Source organism: Lepidochelys olivacea (genome assembly GCF_965140295.1).
Source record: "Lepidochelys olivacea isolate rLepOli2 genome assembly, chromosome: 14".
NCBI classification, from domain to species: domain Eukaryota; kingdom Metazoa; phylum Chordata; order Testudines; family Cheloniidae; genus Lepidochelys; species Lepidochelys olivacea.
In genome coordinates this window covers 30,114,724-30,129,706 of record NC_140424.1, presented here as the reverse complement: position 1 = coordinate 30,129,706, position 14,983 = coordinate 30,114,724, and the positions used below count along the sequence as shown (strand labels likewise).

The window sequence follows — 14,983 nt, the reverse complement described above, 5'->3', positions numbered from 1 at the left end:
AATGTTGCCACAGCCACTATTGCTGAAAAATTGCTGACTCTCATTTGTACCATACAATTATAAAATAAACCCTTTGGAAATAAGTATTGTACTTACATGTCCGTGTGTGGCGTACAGAACAGTATAAACAAGTCAGTGTCTGTCTGAAATTTTAGTTTGCACTGACTTCGCTAGTGCTTTTTATGTAGCCCTTTGGAAAACTAGGCCAGTATCTAGATGAGTTGACCTACTCCTCGGGAGAGCTCTGTGTACCCCAGGGATACCTGTACCCCTGCTTGAGAACCACAGAGTTGGGGGTCTGGAGCAAGGACCATACGAGGCTGAATCCCATGGGGTGGGTGACCTGGTACTTGCTCACTGGAAGCGCCACCTTGATCTCCTGCATCTCAGCTTTCCTTTAAAAACGAAGTCTGATGGGTGAGAGGAAACCTGCACCGTGCGACCTGGGTAACGGGACAGCTGCAGGGAGCTGAGGACTTGTCCCGATGAACGGTTAGGGCTGGATTCCCAAAGGGACTTAAGACGCTAATGGCCACTTCAGGCACCTCTGTCTCTTGGAGTGGGAAGTTCCTTGGAGAATTCCACTGGGTGGGAGACTCAGCTGTGAAGGGCGGGGGGGGGGGCGGGGCAGGAGCATCTCATCAACCCAAGATTGGAATAACTGGAGTAATGTTCCTTTTTCACAGAGCCTCAGCTCTTCGGAACCTCTGCAAACGCTTTAGCCACGCGTGTAACTCCATCCGTAGGAGTAGCCTTGGATGGCAGTGGGAGGGCTCAGGTGCGTATGTGTTTGCAGGATGGGCACTCAGGGCAGTCCCTGACACCAGAGCAAAGTGGATGTGAAGTGCCACTGTCTGGATTTGGGAGCCTGCCTGCACACCGCACTCACTAGGCGCTGGGTGCATGACTGCAAGGTGCTGGGCCGGGGAAAATCAGCCCTGGGTGGTTATTTTGATTAGAAAACCAGAGCCACTTCTGGGGTCTTTCAGCTTCTAATGCCCTTTCCCTTCTGCAGCTGGATTTCAACGTATGATAAAATCCCTCTCAATGCCAAGTCAGTGCCATAAATCACTGGACTGGGTGCAGGAATCAGTAGGCAACGTTCTCTGGCCTGGGTTATGCCAGGGCTCAGTCTAAATTATTCTTCCCAAAACTTTGAAAAGCTGAGCCTCCTCCTCAAGGCAAAGAAACCGATCGTGCCCCTCACCCACCAGCAATGTGTTAGCGACCCCACCCCCCCATTTTCATGTACTCATCTTCAAACCCCACTCTTCCCACCATGGCTAGCCCTTCCCCACGCTTCAGGAGACGCTGGAGTACATGATCATAACCTTCCCCTCTAACCTTAAGACCTGAGGGACCCCATCCTGGAGCATCTTAAAAATCACAGTTCCCAGACTCTGGAACAGGGGCTGCTTTGCCGGGCTCACCTTTCTCCCTCCGTCACGTTGGCCGATGGGGATAATGAGCCTGGAGATCTCATTCCCGCTGCTCTGAGTGGTGACCATGTGCACACGATCCAACTCAGCTCTTACTGTATCCCAGGAATGTCTTCATCTTCTGGGATCCTCATGGCAGCAGTGGGATGATTTAACGGACTCCCTTAGTCATGGGGCCTTTCTCTCTCTTTTTTTTCAGAGCCAGCGTCCTGGAATCATCTCATGGTGCGTGGAGTGGTGGGGGTGCAGGTCTCACTCTACCTATGTGGGTTTTGGAAAGGTAGAGGGAAAGTGTTTGCCTACCTGCGACTCGTCTTCAGGAAGCTGCTGACTCATCCCTCCCAGCAGCCTGGAAGTCTGCAGGATTCACAGGAATCTGAGCTCACCGCAGTGTGTGACAGGGACGGGGACTAGGCCCAGGGAATTAGAAACAGGAATCGAGACCCAGCCCTGGAGAATGGGGAAGGAGACCTGCTAATGGTGGACAGACGCTTGACCCAGGAACCCAGAGGAAGGGATCCATTAGGTGGGGACACGGGTGTGGACCAGGAAACTGGAGTATCATTGCCAATTCTCCAGGATGACCGGGAGTCTGCAGGAATTAAAGATTAATTTTTAATTAAAGATTATGTCGTGATAAAATCTTCAGGAATAGGTCCAATTAAAATTGGCAACCCTAAACTGGAGTGGGGGGGAGGGACCCATTAAATGGAGACAGACTTGGGCTGGGAAACCAGCTAGAAGAGCTGATCCCTCCTACGATGCCCCTCAATGGTGGGGACTAAACTGGGCGAAACTTTCATCTAAACCTATTTTAGATTCAGCAGTTTGCTGAATTGTTCACGTCCAGCCCCTCCCCTCAGTTGTTAAAAAGTCAAAGCATTTCGTTTAGACACTTTCCAAACAATCCATTTTGATTTTTCAGTTTGAAACATTTTTTTGTTTAAAAATGTCCTTTAGTTTTTTTTTTAAAAATTCAAAAAGTTACCACCCTGGAAATGTTCCTGGGTCTTTTTGTTTTTGTTTTTTAAAGCTTTTTCATTCATCAAAAATTTGGAAAAACGTTACTTTTGTTCAACCTGAAACCAGTTTTTTTCCATCTCTTTTTTTTGGAATTGTCAGCGACCAAAAAATTCTGTTTGCCCAGCTCTAGGGGTGGGTGAGGATTTTAGCGGTTATATTGTGGGTCTTTGAGTCTCCTTGTTGCTCAAAGACCCACAATTTTCTTACTGTAACAAATTGATTTGAGATGAGGGCAAGATGAGCAAAAGCTTCCTAAAAGGGGGAGGGGGGCTGCTGTCACCCAAACTGTGGCCCAGCCCCTGTGCCACCCCTTCTCCTCGAGGTCCGGCCCCCTCAAACCGCCCCTTTCCGAGGCCACCCGAATGCCGCCTTTCTCTCTGAGCTGCCACTTCATGCACCCCCTTGCCCCCAAAACACCCCCCCGGCTCCCATCTGTCCCCCCTCACCCAGTCGCTCACACTTATGGCCAGTAAAAAGTGGTGGGCCCTGGTCTTCCCTGTTCCGGCTCCCCTGGATGAGAGTGGGAGAGGATGAAGAACTCCTTGCAAATATAACTCCCCGCCCCCCACCTCAAAAAAGCACAATTTGCCAGCAACAGCAAAACATGCACCTCACCAACCCGGGCCACTCACGCTGTGTTGTGTGTGACATTCCCATCCTAGGGGGTTTATGTCTTTGTGAATGTGAACCCCGCAGGCCTGGGTGTTTCTCTGCGTAATGTGACCTCAGGGCTCCTGATGAGAGCCGTTGTTTGTAAATGTTTCAGTAGCAGACATATTTATCATTCATGGACAGACAGACATTTATTCATAATTAGAACTGGTCAAAAATAGTGGGGGTGGAGACGGTCATGAAAATTGAAGAAGAAACCACTTCCCGCCCCACCCCGATATTCTTCTAACTTATTTGCAAATGTTTTTAATGATCAAATTTCTGTTTAGTTTTGATGGGAAAAACTCCACGTTCTCTCTCAAGTGGGCAGAGAAATCCAAAATGTTTTTTTTTAAAAAGGGAACTTTTTTCAAATGATCAATGTAATCCAAAGTGGCATTTCTAATTAAAAGGTTGCATTGTGAGTGTAAAACCATTTTGAACCAGCTCTATTACTGTATAACAAGAGGAGTTTATTTGTCATGATGCATTGTTTGGGCCAGGTTGCAAGTGGTATTTCAGTTTTTGCACAGCTCTTCTCTTCTTGCATCAGCTCCTCTCCTACGCTGTGGCCTTAATCTCGGCCCTGGAAACCCTTACATGCAAGTTTCACTTTAATGACTGCTGTGATAATTCCATTTCAATGGGACAACTCTGAGGTCGGGTTTACGCTACGGCCCTATATTGGTGTAACTACGTCATTTATTTAATTTTCTTTCTTTTATAGATGAAAGTTATTGAGAGGTTAAAGCAGGTAAAATACATGAACAGGTTCGGACAGTCCAAGTTTGTCAGTGCAAAGTGACAGCAGAGATGAGGTATCTGCTAGTTTTCCATAAGTCTCTCAGGGTTACCCAGGATAACTTTGGGGATCTCTGTCTTGCACCTGGAATGTTCCCTGAAAGTGTCCAAACAGCTCAGAGATACAGAACCATTCCCTGGATCCATTCTTATAGCTGTCTTCCCCGGAAAGCAGTCTGGCAAGTGGTCCTGTCAGCTCTTTGCTAAGTTATCTGCCAAAACACTAGAGTTTTCAGGAGCCTAAGTAGCCCTTTGAATCATGGTAAAATTATCCTCCCAGCCACCACCAAAATTGGAAATGGTGCCCCTGAGTGCACAGTACCCTACCGTGCTTCCCCCATAGGAGCTGCATTAACAGGCAACTCTGCAAGTTCTCTGCATGCCTCTGCAAGAGACCCCCATGCCTCTCCATTTCCTTGCCACATGTATCCCGTCCCCATGCTGGCGGCTAATCCAGAAAAAGAGGGAAAGAGCTCACCACTGCGACCAAGTGAGGGATGTGTTGGGGTGAGATCAGCTGGTTAAAGAAGGCAATAGGGACAGAATCGGAGACTTGAAGCTCCTAGAGTGACCTCTGACCTTTCCAGACCTGCCCTTCAATCAGACACAGCCATTGTAAAGTTGAATGTGATAGTAACTAGACCCATTTTAAACCCTTCACCACACAAGACAAAGCCCGTAGGATTCATCATTAACTATTTATTTCTCCTCCCCTGGATTCCTGCACCACCAGCCACCTTGGAGCTTTCCCTCGTCTTCCAGGCTGTGCTCACTTGATGGCAGGAGCTCAGCGGAGGGTCCAGCTTTGCTCTTTCGCTTCCATTCTTCACGCCTTTGGGTGGCTGCATTTGCAGCTGAGCAGCCTGATGGAAACACTGAGTCCTCTGTCTCGGCAGGCAGGCCCAGCCACGAAAGCCAAAGACTCCCTGAGAACAGGGGGAGGTTCGCCTGAACTCTCAGGAGTGGAGGCTTGGCCATAGGGTAGGGTTACCATATTTGAACTTTCAAAAAAGAGGACACTCCGGCGGGGGGGGGGGGGGAGTTGTAGTCCTGCCCCCTATCTACTCCCTCCCACTTCCTTGCCCCTTCTCCCCCCCCGGCCCCCGTACCCTGCTGCTCAGAGCAGTGTGTCTGGGGTGCGGAGCCAGACACAGTGCCGTGCTCCCCCGCAGAGCGTGCAGCTCCCCCCGCAGCCCCCAGAGTGGGCAATTGAAAACCCAAAAAGCCGGACATGTCTGGGAAAATCTGGACGCATGGTAACCCGACCACAGGGACTCCAGGATCTGCAGCTGCTGCCACCTCTATGGTGATTCCTCCGACTCATCACCAACCAGCTCTTCCCCATTCTGCCAGCCGGCCCCGCAGTCTGACCGTGCAGGAGAACAGAAACCCTTTGGGACAGCAGGAGAGTCTCCTCAATGCCGCACACTTTGCATGGCTTCCCGCGGTCACCAGGAAACACGACTACCCTGCCCCCAGGAGTCTCTCAAGGAGCTGCCGGCACAGTCACTGGGCACCCACTCGTAATGGTCTCGGGCAGTGGCATTGCAGAGGGAGCTCATAGAATCATAGAATATCAGGGTTGGAAGGGACCCCAGAAGGTCATCTAGTCCAACCCCCTGCTCAAAGCAGGACCAATTCCCAGTTAAATCATCCCAGCCAGGGCTTTGTCAAGCCTGACCTTAAAAACCTCTAAGGAAGGAGATTCTACCACCTCCCTAGGTAACGCATTCCAGTGTTTCACCACCCTCTTAGTGAAAAAGTTTTTCCTAATATCCAATCTAAACCTCCCCCACTGCAACTTGAGACCATTACTCCTCGTTCTGTCATCTGCTACCATTGAGAACAGTCTAGAGCCATCCTCTTTGGAACCCCCTTTCAGGTAGTTGAAAGCAGCTATCAAATCCCCCCTCATTCTTCTCTTCTGCAGGCTAAACAATCCCAGCTCCCTCAGCCTCTCCTCATAACTCATGTGTTCCAGTCCCCTAATCATTTTTGTTGCCCTTCGCTGGACTCTCTCCAATTTATCCACATCCTTCTTGAAGTGTGGGGCCCAAAACTGGACACAGTACTCCAGATGAGGCCTCACCAATGTCGAATAGAGGGGGACGATCACGTCCCTCGATCTGCTCGCTATGCCCCTACTTATACATCCCAAAATGCCATTGGCCTTCTTGGCAACAAGGGCACACTGTTGACTCATCATATCCAGCTTCTCGTCCACTGTCACCCCTATGTCCTTTTCTGCAGAACTGCTGCCTAGCCATTCGGTCCCTAGTCTGTAGCTGTGCATTGGGTTCTTCCGTCCTAAGTGCAGGACCCTGCACTTATCCTTATTGAACCTCATCAGATTCCTTTTGGCCCAATCTTCCAATTGGTCTAGGTCCTTCTGTAGCCTATCCCTCCCCTCCAGCGTATCTACTACTCCTCCCAGTTTAGTATCATCCGCAAATTTGCTGAGCAGACCGTCCCTTCCGTGACTTCCTGAATTGCTGCCAGGACGGATACTCTTCTGCGCTAGGGAGAGTCCCCGACGAAAAGCAGCTGTGGTAGGGGAGGGGGCAAGACAAGCTCTCCCCCTGAGCCCTTGACTAGCAGGCAAGCAGGACTCTGGGAGCCAAGGGATCGGTGTGTCTTGCTGGGAGAGCAGAGCTGGAGAGCAGAAAAGGACACTGGTCATGGGCACTAGGTCATGGGCAGCCAGACCTAGTGGTCAGAGGCAGAGTCCACACTCATGAGACAGGAGTCGAGAGTCAGCTGGGTCAGGACACTGGAAGAGCAGAAGCAAAAGACCAAATTGTGTTCAGCACCTCAAGTCAGATGAGTCATCCCGAGTCAGGATGCCAGGAAATCAAGCCTGAGGAGTGGGAGCAGGAACAGCCAACACATGGTCCAGAGGGGGCGGGTGGGAGCTCGGGTGTTCAGACAGCTTCTTGTTCCTGCTGCTGGTTTAAGGAGGTCCTGGGGGCCGATTAGCTGCTCTGGGACTCCGCCAACAGAGCCTCAAACTGGGTCTGGACTTCGTCAGTCCTAGCTAAGCAGTTTTTCGTAGACTTCCAGGTGGCGTCCTGGAGGGTGGCTGCTCCCAGGAACCCTGCACACCCGGGTTAATGAGCCATGGGTCATGACAGTGAGTGATCTCTCCCTGCTCAAACCTCCTGCACGAAACAGTCTCCAGGGTCCCGGACGCATCCTCTGAGAATAAAAAAACACAGTCAGGATGACAAATAGGCTATGGAACAGGAGTCCCCTCTTTCTTGCAACAGCCCCAAGTGCCCAGAAGAGTGGACGGTTCTTACCTCCAGGACATGCCTGGGATCTTCCATCTAAGCCTCATTGGGACCCCTGTTTCTTGGTCTGACAGGATGAGATCATCTGTCCCCACTGCTCCCTGCGCCGGGCTGGCTGCAGCACACATCTGTGTAAGAGGCTGGGCCAGAGAGATGTTACAGTCAGGGTCCAGGCAGCCCAGAAGGAGAACAGAGGGTCTGAAACCAGAAGACGAAGCAATCAAATCCGCGGATTCGACAGAGAGGTTTTGCACCCTACAGGGACTTCAAAGAAGGTCTGTTAGTAAAGCTGAGATGTTAGTCTGGAAACTGCTAAGGCAAAGATTGTGACTTGTTAAGGTTCAGTTTACATCACTACAAAGTGTGTTTTGTTTTCTTTGTCTGTTTGAAATTTGTCTCTTTCTCATGCTTAGTTTCACTTAAATCTCTTCTTTGTTACTGTGCTTCCCAAAGCACCTCAGCGTTTTGTGTTCAAGTGAAGTGTGAGTCTCCAGCCTACCCAACAGGCTGAGCTGTGCCCTGTCTCTCTGAAGGTAGCGAATAATTTCTGAGCGGTGCTGGGCACAGAGTCCAAGGGCAGTTCACCAGACATCTCCTGTGAAGACCAAAGAGACCAAAGGAGCAGGAGAGATTCAGGCCCCACTGACCATGGGAACTTCCCACAGAAGAGGCTACACAGGACTCCAGACACGGCCAGCAGGATCCCTCCCACAAGCTGGGCCATGTCCTTCCCCTCCCAGCCCCACAGCTTCCTCCCCACCCCAGCCTCAGGAACCCCTCCCACCTCCCTGCTCTCCCCACCCATTCTCCAATACCAGGCTGTTTCCAGAATGGAAGCAGGTGCGTACCAGAGTTCACTCCCCGCTAGATGCTGGCCAGGCCTCGTCTCACCACTTTCTAGCTGGGCTAGCAACCCCGCTGATACTCACTCTTGCAATTTGTTGGCTGAGAACTCAGCCCTCCAACCTGGTGACTGGCCTTTACTCCACTCTTTCCTGTGTCGTGCTCCTTCCAAACAAAGTCCAAAAATGTCTTGAACAGAAACAAGGCCTTCCACCCTCATGGGGAGTTCTTCCTCTGCCTGATTTCGGCTCGGCCTGCCCTTCTTGGGTTTCTATGGTCTTCTGTGTCCCCTTCCTTAGGGATGGTGAGAGAACCCAGTCCTACCCTGGACTCCAGGTTTTGGCCCAAGGCCGTCAACTGAACAGCTCGCTCTGCTTCTGTACTTTTGCTGGTGTTTTCCCTTGTTTCCTCTCAGATGGGGCTCACTTGGTCATCAATTTGGCCTAGCCCCAGGCTAGGCAGCCATAGGCCAAGCCACCCTGTTAGATACCCTCCTCCTTCAAATCCGGTCCAGCCCGGCTGACAGGTTTCCTGCAGGGATCATGAAACCCCATTGCTGATCAGAAGGAGGTCAGAGTCTGTTCTCTAGGAGCTGAAGGTCCGTTTGTCCTGCTGCGGGAAGTGGAGCTGGAGAGCGGAGAAGTTAGGTGAAAGAGACTGCATGATGGAGTTGGAGCCTGAGGGATGGGAGCCTTCTCCCACAAACGCTCCCAGGAGAACAGGTTTGAGGAGTTCTCTGGGGAGTCACTTGCTCGGAAAAAAACAAGGGTGGCACACTGATGGAGATGTCTCTGTCCCAGGGATGGGGGAAGCTCCCAGCCAGGCTATGCAGCAGGGATCCCATTTCTCCCCCAAGAAACCCAGATGCCCAAAGAAGTCAATGGCTCTTACCTCCATGAGGGAACGGGGTCTTCCCTCTCAGCCTCTTTGAGAACTACCACTGCTTGGTTTCCTCGGACAAGGGACCTGCCCCCACTGCTCCCTGAGGTGGTTCAGCTTCTGACTGCAGCCATCTGGGAGGCTGTCACACACCCCAGGGCCTAGAAGACATGGGGGGAGGAGGCTCCTCTTCATGTCAGACTCTGAGAGCCCAAAGAAGAATAAAGGGCAGGAGATGAAGCTAGCCCTGAGGCTCTGTCCCATCCTCACCTCCGCAAATGTGGAGCTTCCTGAGCTTCAGTTGGGCAGACAGTCTGTCGCCCTGACACAAAGGTCCTTCTGCGCCATATGGGGCAGGAAGATCTCTGCCTGGGAGCACGGGGAATGGGATGGGGGTCAGATCAAGCAAAGAGGGGAGGGGTATGGGTGGGAGGGAAAGAGCTCCTGCCCCAGATGGAGGAATTTGGGGGGCCAAGGGAAGGACCTGGCTCCACAGAGAGGGCAGAGAATTTCTGTGAGTGCCAGGGGCCTCCATTTCCGCTTCCACTAGCCCCGCATTTACAGTGAGACAGAGCAGTACCTGCAGCAGGGAGCGGGACTTGCTGAACAGGGAGGGGAACCTTGAAGAGCGTCAGATAAGCCACAGCCCTTGCAGTGCCTCGGGCATCTGGTGCAAGTGCCTAATGATGTGAAGCTGGCCCATGACCTTGGCTGTGACATCCTCGTGCTGCAGGGGAATGAGAACATGTCAGAGACGGAGACACTCCCCAGGAATCAGGGAGGATTAAGGGCACCTGGAAGTAGCACCATCATTTCCACCCAGCAGCTGCTCATGTCTGAGTGGTGGATTCACCCTCCTGACGCCCAGGATGGAGACTTGCTGTCCTCTATAGTGACCTCCAGTGCCAACCACCCTCCTTGTCGGGTGGGCTCCTGCCACCACCCCATCAGTGCCCCTGACAGCTGTTCCACCTCCAACCCACCTGGGGACACCGCTCAAGTTCGTAGAACCCTCTCCTCCACCCCTACCTCCATCCCCACCCAGGTAGGGCAGAGAGGGGGCTCTAGCAGGGTGGCGGGGGGCAGGAGGGATTCTGGCAGCAGTGAAGTGGGATGAGGAGAGCTTGAGACCTTTCCCCAAGTCACCCCAGTGACAAAAGCTGAAGCCACAGTATGGCAGCCCTGGTGAATGAGGCAGGTCAGCATCCCCTGCTGACTGAATCCTCCCAATCTCTTGAGAGAGGGTCCAGCCCTACCAGCAGCAACACCAGCTTCCCACGCCCATGTGCCTCAGCCCTTCCTGCTCAGTTGCCATCACCAGTCAGTCCTTGGCCTCCCAGGCTGCCGGGGAAGGGAGCAACTCTCGATAGTGGCTCAGGTGACATGGACACTAGGCTATGGGGAAATGGGGCAGCTCTGTGGGGCAGGAAAGGTTCCCAGAGGGCTCTTAGGGGACTCTCCTGTCCTTTCCAGGAGTGATAGCAGAGCCCCACATCCAAAGAAGAGAAGTCCATGAAGTCCAGAAGTCCCCACTAGGCTCCTTGCCACCAGGCCAGCGAAAGGCGATAGGATGGGAATGAGGCCCTGGCTCCCACCCCAAGCTCCTGAGTCGATTGCAACTGCTTACCGTGACCCCCATCAGTTGCTGGGCTTCCCCCAGGAGGGAGTAGACGAGCACCAGCCCAGCCTGGCTGACACGCAGCACAGGGTCGTGGATGGCCAGCACTGCTGTCTGAAGGAAGGATCTTTTCTGACCGATGGAGAAGAATTTTCCAAAGACCTAAAACCAAGAGGACATGATGCTCGAGCAGATTGGCCAGAGCCAGCCTCCAAGTCCTGGCAGTACAATGGCGTCTAGTGCCCCAAAGGGCGGGGAAGAGAGCTGCTGTGGCCAAGGCAGTTCATTCCCCAGGAGGCTTTCAGGGTCCCAGGGCTCAGGGAAGCCCCTTTATTAAAAGGTGGCAGATGCTGAGGGACCAAAGACTCCAGTGGCTCTTTCGGGAGGGCAATTTCTGACAGGGGCCAGGATGGGCTGGAAATGGATCTCTAATGTGTGTGAGCAGGCCCACTCTGCTGTGCAGGGCACAGAGATGACAGGGGTCCCTGTGTTGCTTCCAGCAGAGAGATCTCCTGCACCTCCGTGGCTAGAGGAGTGTGTGTGTGTGTTGTGGGGGGCGAGGGGGTTGGAGCTGACAGACCAAAGGTCTCTTCACCCCAGCTTAGTGATTTCTCTTGTTGCTGGGAATGGCCCCTGCATCTCCTTGGTTTCTTCACAGGGAATCCAACCTGCAGCCTGACAAGGACAAGGAGACTCATGGCCCAGTCCCCATCACAGACACTCCTCGGAGACTTTTCTTCCGCTGCAGCAATTTAGCTTGTGGGAGGCGGAACAAGCTCACACAGTCACTCTCACGGGGCGTCTGTGGAGCAGCGTTCTGTCGATGCCCTTGTCGATCCAGGAGCCACTCCAAGGCCTCCTCTGTGATGTTGTGGCAATCACCCATTTCACCTTTGACTCCAGGCTGGGGGCACTGTGTTACGGTGTGATTGAAGGTTTGGATATTCTCACCACAGTTGTGAGATGGGGGCAGGGGGGTGTCTTTGATTTTCTACTTGTGCAGCAAGTAGCCGCAACTTGGGTCAGTCACAATGTGCTTCTTTGGAACAGTGGCTGAGGTCCAGATACTCTGCCATTCCCTGGCCAGGGCTGGAGACGTGAGGGGGGCGCATGTGGTCCATATTGGCTCTGGAGCTCACTATGTCCCCTACCCAGTTCCCAGGTTGGGGCATTCTGCTTCCTGACCGGCAATGGAATTGGGCAAAGCCCACCTCCTTTCTCTGCTTCTACAGGGTGCAGGTCATTAAACAAGGGTCTGATCAAGCAATCGTGACTGACTGACTCAGGGCTCTCCTCTCAGACACTTGGGGATCAGCCAGGGGACAAGGAGCAGAGAGACACCCAGAGCCATAATCCTATATAAACTCACCCACCCGGGGATCCTCCTTATGCCACGGAGCAATGCAGCCATGTAAGACACTCAAATCACGGCAACTAGCGAGGTTCCAATGTGGGACCTTTAGCACCAGCCTGTCCCACTGGTTGCTGGATGAGGAATTCTGAGCTGGAAATAAGGAGTGGGCTCTTTTCCTGTCTCCAGGAGGCATCCACTGCAGGGAACCCAGCCAGCCACACTCCCTGAGCTGTGTCATGCCCTGGCACAGTGCCCTTACCTCCCCCACTCTGGCTGTATTCTTGTAGCCCAAGAGCCTTCTGTCCTGGTGCCAGTCATAGCACCAGAGATCTTCTGCATCATGTATGGTCAGGCCTGGAAGAGAGAGAGAGAGAGAGACTTTTCTCCTCATTCTGGTTGCAGTTTCTGTGTCCTTCCAATCCCATTGGTGGCTCCACAGTGGAGTGGAGAAGAACAGAGGCAGAGAGAGACTTGTCCTCCAGCTGGGGTCAGTCTGAGAGAAATGGTCTGGGGTCCCATTATGCACCTGTGGTCACTCTCAGTCCCCTATTGGGTTCCGTGTCCCAGCTGGGTTCCTTACCCCTCTGTTGGAGCAGCAGTTGGTAGAGCCGGTAAGTCCCCTCCCTGGCCTGCCGGCTGATGTCCTTGTCTGGATCGCTGACAAATAGAGCCAACTGGGCCACATGGTGACCCATCCTAGGGAACTCAGCTGAGATCTAATGGAAGGGAGAGGAGAGGGGACTCCATCAGCATTTTCCTGTCAGCTCCCCTGGGCCAGAGGGCTCCTTCCCCTTAGCTCCTCTGCAGGAGATGCTGGGGGAGAGGAGCTTGAGATCGACCCTTCATTTGCTCTGCTGCCAAGGGAGCCCGGAGCTGCTTTGGGTTGCCAAGCAGGGGTGGAGCATGGGCTCCTTAAAGGCCCGGGGACAACACTGAACCAGGACAAGAAGAACTTGACTCAAGCCGAGCTCAGTCCCTGCTCTGACTCTGCCTCCCCATGAAGAACCCTCCTAAGCCACAGCCCCGGCAGCAGCAAATCCTGCAGCCCGCTGGAGCCAGCCCGTCTCCACCTGGAGCCAGCAAGCTGGGGTCGGAGGTCACTTACGTCAAACTCAGGGAGGGAGACTGTGTATCTCAGCAGGGCTGTGCTGCTCCTGATGGCCCTGGCTCGCTCCTGCGACACCCTGGACACGACCCACAAGTTGATATCCTGTGGGGAAAGGAGGCAGGTCAGACTCAGTGGCCAGGTGCACCTGCTTTGCAAATGAGCCCCCCACACCCCCAGCCCCAGGGGCCTGAGACATTCTGCGCAGGGGGGAATATCTGAGGCCTTGATGGCAGAGCTTTAGAAGGGGATTCTTTCCCCCAGGACACAGCTTGTACCCTGCAGGTCACAACTTGTCAGTGTCTCTCTCGATTGGGACAATGTTCGGGGTCGGGGCTGGTCCCATCCTCCCAGAACTCCTGATTCCTGAACAGTTCACCAGAAAGGAGACTGAACCCTCGGCCCTTCCCTGCTACGAAAATCCTTGGGGGGATGTAGTGAGTGACTTAGAACACAATCCCCCCAGGAATTTCAGAGCAGATCAGAGGGAAGGGCTGATTCCCTGGGCTCCTCCTGTTTCTCTAGGAAGGAGCGTGTGCCTCTCCTCTGAGAACCATCTCCCATATCTCATGGGGTGTGTGTGTTGGAGGGGCGGGGGAAGGGTGGGTTTTCAGACTCTCACTCCCCAAGACAGCCAGGAGCCCTGTGGTTAGTGTTCAGCAGAACCAAGCAGAGCTCTGGCTTGAAATCCCAGCTCTTTCCTCTGTCCCTCAAGAAGGAAGGACCTGACACTGCATTGCACTGACCTCCCCAACCAAGGACGGCCCACTGGGGACCCAGCTAGGAGGACACAGTAGAAAATGGATCTTCCAGTCTCTCCTTACCAGTCCCCCAAAGTGTTCAGGTGAAATGGGGCTCACCTCCAAGATGAAGTGGAGCCTGTCTGTGTCTGGGGACTCTGCCAGCAGGTTCCCCAGCATGGCATCCAGGACCTCTGGGATGACTTTGTGCAGAGCCTGCAAAGCATGGGTCAGACTTAGGGAACCTGGGCCTACACTTGCCACAGGATAGGAAGAGGGGTCTCTGGGACTGGGGAGACTCCAAACACATATCCTGGCCTCTCTCCTTCACATCCCACGGCAGGCAATTCGCAAGAATTGATGACCCCTGGACCTTTGATCCATGAGCTTAGCAGGTCTCTGCAGAGGACCTTGTAGGCAGAAGAGTATGAAACAGTCAAGTTGCTATGGATGGAAGCTGGGCTTCTGGATAAAACAGGGCTTATGAAAGAAAGAAAGAAAGAAAGAAAGAAAGAAAGAAAGAAAGAAAGAAAGAAAGAAAGAAAGAAAGAAAGAAAGAAAGAAAGAAAGAAAGAAAGAAATCCCCCAGGGAGGGGTAATCTCTTCCCTGCTGGAGGGAAGAATCCAACCCTGCAGCTTGTTCCAACTCTGTTACCCCACCCCTAAATCTGGAGCTCCAGCGAATCAAGGGAGCAGGGACCAAGGACCACTCTGGAAAAGTAAGAAGATGGAGGAAGAGGAGGTATCTGGATGTCGGTGGTGTTCTTCTCTGTGCCCAGGGTGAAGACGGAGTGAAGGGCAGCTCGCAAGAGGTGGGTCTCTAGGGCTGGCTCCAGGGCAGGTTTCATGGTACTGGCAAGAGAGAGGAGCTGGTATTAGACTGTGCAGTACGGGGGTGGGACTGTCGCCAACACAGACACCAACCCACAGGGATAGAGGCACAGGCTGGCGAGAATGGAAACTGAGGCACTTAACTAGGGAATGACAAGGCCACGGCATCCCAGACAGACAGTGGCAGGACAGGAATGCCTACTGCCCCTCCTGTATCTGAGCCCGGGAGTGAGCCACTCCCCAAGGCCCCTGTCATGTTATGGAAGTGAAAAGAAGAGCCCTGCCAGGAGAGAGTGACCCTTCCCACCCCACCATCTCTGCCAGAGGCGCCACTCTTGGGAGGTGACCTGGGAGGGACAGTGACGGTGACTCCCAGCCTTGGGCCTGAGCAGCACTGGGGTGAGGGGAG

General features: G+C 53.2%; 1 pseudogene across 1 annotated transcript in view; it reads left to right on the top strand.

The window, feature by feature from the left end:
- LOC311531267 (C-type lectin domain family 2 member D-like) overlaps nucleotides 1–14,983 on the top strand; it is a 193,174-nt pseudogene that overhangs the window by 69,761 nt on the left and 108,430 nt on the right. The window contains exon 6 of the transcript in view: nucleotides 6,949–6,962. The product of the transcript in view is annotated as a C-type lectin domain family 2 member D-like (transcript). The remainder of the gene's footprint in view (nucleotides 1–6,948; nucleotides 6,963–14,983) is intronic.